This window comes from Suncus etruscus, chromosome X, assembly GCF_024139225.1.
Source record: "Suncus etruscus isolate mSunEtr1 chromosome X, mSunEtr1.pri.cur, whole genome shotgun sequence".
Taxonomy (NCBI): Eukaryota; Metazoa; Chordata; class Mammalia; order Eulipotyphla; family Soricidae; genus Suncus; species Suncus etruscus.
The window spans coordinates 102,630,813-102,636,551 of NC_064868.1; the positions used below are offsets into that span (position 1 = coordinate 102,630,813).

Genomic DNA, 5,739 nt, shown 5'->3' on the forward strand with positions numbered 1-5,739 from the left:
ATTCATCAGTCTCCAACTTTCTTTTGTACTTTTAAGCTACTACTTATAGTCCTCTCGGTTAAGATTTGTTATAAAACAGAGGTGTCAGTAAGTCTAAAATTTTGCTAAATAGCAAATGCTATTTAGACAAATATTTATTGTGTTATTATTTGACACATTTCTATTTAAGAACATTGTTTTCTGAAAATCAAATTTAACAAGATATTCTGTATTTAATTGGCTAAATCTAGCGTGCCTATTCTTGATTCACTATACCTAGCCCCCCAAATTTATCTTTAAACTGTTATCATTTTAAAATTACAATATTTGGGGCCTTTGAGGACTTTGTGTGAGATGATTGAAGGTATTGTCATTACGAACAATGGAATACTAAGTAGCTGTAAGAAATGATGAAATCTTGCAATTCACTGCAACTTAAATGGTATTGGAAGGCAGCATGCTAATTGAGATAAACCAAATGGAGGACAAATATTTAATGATCTCACTTATCTGTGATATATACAGAATCAAAACAATGACATAGAAAATATCTTATGAAGATCAAACTTAGTTTTGCTTTGGACTGAAAATTTGAAATTACCAAGCAGTTGGGGAGGAGGAAGTGATGAAGTAGAGGACTGGAAGTGATGCAAGGTTAGTTTGTAGGGTCAGGGCACGTTGGTTGTGATGAAAGCAGAGTAACTTTGCTCATAAAAAACATGAACGTTAACATGATTATAAAGTAAAAATTAATAAGTTCCATAAGTATCATGACATGAAATGAAATAAGCAGTAATGAAAATGTTATGAAAAAGATAGAAAATTATATGCAATGATTTTTATGGACTTTTGTGGTAGCAAACAAAAAATTTGCTAGACAAACTCTAAAAGAACCGTAACTCTTTTTTTTAAATAAGTGGTATTTATTTTAATATACTTGGTAATGTTATATATTTGTTAATAGTAGAAAAACTTAAATACAAAGTCATTTCAATCCTTATCAATATATCTAATGCATTATTTTACAAAAATAGCAAATGAGCAGAGGCTTCAGATGACATATCAAAATATTTCTGTTAGCTAAAACAATTTTGAGAAGAAAACCCAAAGCTGAACAAATATTAACAAAACTTCAGTATTTAAAACAAATTAGTGCAGGGAAAAAAGATAGTACAAAGACAAGCATAAACAAATCACACGTGTATTTATAACCAAATTATAACAAAAAACAATGAAGAAAGGATACCATTCTTATTTATTTATTTTTTTTGTTTTTTTGGGCCACACCCAGCGTTGCTCAAGGGTTACTCCTGGCTGTCTGCTCAGAAATAGCTCCTGGCAGGCACGGGGACCATATGGGACACCGGGATTCGAACCAACCACCTTTGGTCCTGGATCGGCTGCTTGCAAGGCAAGCGCCACTGTGCTATCTCTCCGGGCCCACCATTCTTATTTTTTATAAATTTTTTAAGTTCATGATTATGAGGATGATTGTAGTTAGGTTTCACTCATAAACAGAAACCCCTCCTTCACCAGTGCAACATTCCCACCACCAATAATACCCCCCCCCCCCGTTCTCTCCCTCCACCCCTGCCTGTATTCGAGACAGGCACTCTACTTCTCTTACTCATTAACATTGCCATACTGGTTATTAGTGTAGCTATTTCCCTAACTGCACTCTCCACTCTTTGAAGTGAGCTTCATATTGTGAGCCAGTCCTTCTGGCCCTCATCTCTATTGTCTCTGGACATTATTACAATAATGACTTTACTTTTTCTTAAAACCCTTAGATAAGTGAGACTATTATGTGTCTATCTCTCTCTGACTTATTTCACTCAGCATAATAGATTCCATGTCCATACATATATAGGAAAATTTCATGACTTCATTTTTCCCTGATGGCTGCATAGTATTCCATGTGTATATGTATCACAGTTTCTTTAGTCATTTATCGATTGAAAGGCATCTTGGTTGTTTCCAGAGTCCGTCTGGCTATTGTAAATAGCACTGCAAAGCATTGTTAAGAGAATGTTTGAGACATAGGGTGAAGGGAGATTGGGGCATTGTTGTTAGGAAGGTTGCACTGGTCAAGTGGGTTGTACTTTTTTTTAATATAATTTTTATTTTTATCATAGTGGCTTACATATTGTTGACAATAATATTTTAGGTACATATTTACATAAAATCAGGGGGGGATTCCCATCACCTATTTGTCCTCCCTACACCTCCGTTTTTGTCCTACCTCCCATATCCTCCTCCCTCACCCCCGGGGCTGCTAGAAAATGTGATCCCCTTCGTACTTAGCTTACTACTTAGTAGTCTTGCACCTGTTTGGTCTTGGTGTCTCCCTTATTTCCCCCTCTGGGAGGCAGGACTAACTAGTTCAAGTTATGTGGTTTCATTTGAAGAAGAGAAAAGTAATAAACTGGGGTAAAAGTCTAATGCGCCGAAAATGGGCGGAATCCTTCTAGAGGCTCTCATCATCGGTATGAGAGACGGAGGAGAAAAAGAAGGTGAAACACTCCACCAGTACAAAAAGAAGTGTCAAATATCCAGTGAGGACTCCAATAATAACCATAAGCACCACCCAAAAAACCATGGTCTTGAGATAAGAAACATGGCAGAGCACATAAAGAAAGAAAAGAAGAGAAAAAAATAAGTATAAATGGGGAGAACAACTTCAATAACTACACCAAAACAAAGAAATCGACAAAAAGTAGATAGGTAAATAAAAATAAAAAAAATAATAATAATAAATGAAGATAAAAATAATATATAAAAATATAAATATATAAAATATATATAATATGAAATATATAATATATAAAAATAATAATATAATAATATAAAAATAATATATAAAAAATAAAAATGTTTTGTGCTTTTTGCTTTTTTTCCCCCTCCTGCACTGGCACAGTAAATATTGGGGTCATCTGAAAAGGAATTCACTTGGCCTAAGAGATATGGGGTTTCTCCACCCTTGGAGTATATTGTCATGGGATTAACTATAGACTTCGTTCAGGTTCATTTACTCTCCCGGTGGTGCTTTTGTGGTGTTTGGAAAACTTCTGCTCCGTCCTGGGTGATAAAATCAGACCTCTGTATCAAGAACCGTAACACTTTATATACAATTAAGATTGTATATAAAATCTTAAAGTCGAAAAGGTCTTTCTAAAAAGATTCAAAATACAAAAAATAAAGGTAAAATATCTAAATATAAAATACTTTGAATTGTTGTAGCAGTTTATGAAAATAAAGCAATCATACTTAAAAAAGCAATTTAGAAAATTATCTTCAGAGCATCAAACCAGGGGTCAGGGCATTTACTTTGCATGCATGTAGTCTACCTGGGTTTGATCCCCAGCATCCCATATGGTCCCCCGAGCCTACCTGGAGTGATTTCTGAGCACAGAGTCAGGAATAACCCCTGGGTACCACTAAGTGTGCCACCCCCCAAAAAACCCAAATAAATACAAAATGAAAAAGAACACCAAATTAACACAAGACAGCTATTTAATATGCAAGATACCTTATAAATTATGGGTAAAATATCAAAATAATGGAAATAAAAATGAATAAGGTCACAGTCACAAAAATATAAAATGGTGTCAAATTATATCAATCTTAAACATATGGATTAAAGTGATAATTACAATAATAATTAAAAATAAATAGTATCTAGTATTTTAAGGATAGAGATAGACATTTCACACTTCATAGTTGAGTTATAAATTGTTTTACTCTTTTTCGGTATGCAAAATTTTGAAAATCTATAAAACCAAGAATTGCTAATTTATCAGTGATTCAAAAATTCTATTTAAATTTTTATTTTATAAAAATATTTTAATAAGAATGTAACTATTTACCTAAATATGTTCATTATGGATGAGAGAGAGCACAGAGGTCAGGATGCTTGGATGTAATAAGATGTATATATTGGATGTATTATCTTGGATATAATAGACACCTGGTTAGATCCTCAGCACCCAGATAGTTTACAATCCCCACACCATGAGTGATCCACGGGTGCAGAACCAGTCATAAACACTGAACTCCAGCAAATCTGATCCAAATTATAAAAAACATTGCAGTATTGCTTGCATCAATAAAAACTTGGGATCAAGTTGAATGTTCATTATTAGCAGGATGGGATAAATTAGTGTAGATATGTTGAAATAGAATTCAATTTAAGAAATAAAACATATCTTAATACAATAGCCAAGGTATGGGAACAATCCAAATGTACAACTACAGATGAATGTACCAAGATATTGTGGTATTCACAATGGAATAATATGCAGCTTTAATAAAGAACAAAACCATGATATTTGCGGCAACAATGATGGATCTAGAGGGTATCGTGCTGAGTAAATTCAGTCAGAAGGAAAGGAACAGATAACAAATCATCTCTCTCATATGTGAGACTTAAAGATACTCAGTGAGGTGGCAACATATGGCCAAAGGCAACATAATGGAAGAAGTGATTTATACACTTGTAGTGGGGAGTGCTTGGGATGGTGGGGCCTTGAGGTCCTTGAAAGAGTAGGTGAGTTTTGGAATCTACTAGTGATGGATGAGTATTGGAATTGTGCATGAGAAGCCATTGTTGATAATATTGCAAACCATAGAATCTCAAATAAAATTATTTATTATTATTATTTTATTATTATTATTATTATTATTATTATTATTATTATTATTTGGTTTTTGGTCCACACCCAGTGATGCTCAGGGTTTACTCCTGGCTAGGTGCTCAGAAATCACTCCTAGCTTGGGGGACCATATGGGACACCCGCGGGGGGGGGGCGGGGATTGAACCGAGGACTGTCCTAGTTCAGCCATGTGCAAGGCAAATGCCCTACAGCTGAATCACTGCTTCAGCCCCAAATGAAAACTATTTTTAATAAAGAAAAACAAAAAAGAAATTAAAGTGTCCAATTATAGTAATTTACCACTTTAATTTGCTGAGATCCAAGAAAAATGCTTACCATTAAGTACATGGCATTCATTTGACTAAAAAATCATATCTGTATATATCTTTGTCTTTGTGGAGTTATACTGGCTTTCATGGTTATACCCTTTGTAGACTATGAAACTTTTCATATGAAGTACATGTATTACTTTTTCAATAAGATACCTGTTTCATGTCTTTTTTTTTGAAAGCCTGCTTATCTCATTTTTCATTTCTTCTCTTGTTCTTATCTCAAGGTCTATTTACCACTTCTCAATGTTGTGCCAATGGGGCTCTGCTGGGAGCTGATGATAATCAGTTACTTGCTCCCTTTCATAACACAGTTCAGCAATCAGAAAATTCAATTTCCTTTTATCAGAAAAGTTCCCAGTTGATGTTTAGTATCCAGGAATGCAACCTACCCAAACCAAAAAAATCTCAGAAGCAGAGTGTCTTCCTCAAACTTTCTGAGACATCTAAGAAATATCGAAGAACCGGTGAATTTCAAGCATTTCTTAGATGGTAGCAATATAGAATCCACAAGTCTTGGATCCTTTGCTGACTCTCCAGCAGATGCTGCTCTCTTCAGGACTTTTATTTACATTGTCAATCTTTTCTTGAATTTTCTGCATTTTATATCTAGTAGTGGATATTGTATTAATACCTTAACTAAAGTTCCACTTTTTCTCCATGTTAATGTTCACAATTATTTCAGATACCCTATGAACAAATGTCTTCTTTTCCTAACTTTGTGTCACACTGTCATTAAAAGATAATAGACATCCAAAATAATCCTTGCACAAAACAAT

The 5,739-nt window shown here is 34.1% G+C and overlaps 1 non-coding gene across 1 annotated transcript; it reads right to left on the reverse strand.

Moving 5' to 3' along the window:
- Positions 1-820: 820 nt before the first annotated feature.
- Positions 821-883, reverse strand: LOC125999633 (U7 small nuclear RNA). Its single transcript, XR_007492144.1, has one exon. It is a non-coding gene; the product is annotated as a U7 small nuclear RNA (small nuclear RNA).
- Between the last annotated feature and the right edge of the window lie 4,856 nt (positions 884-5,739).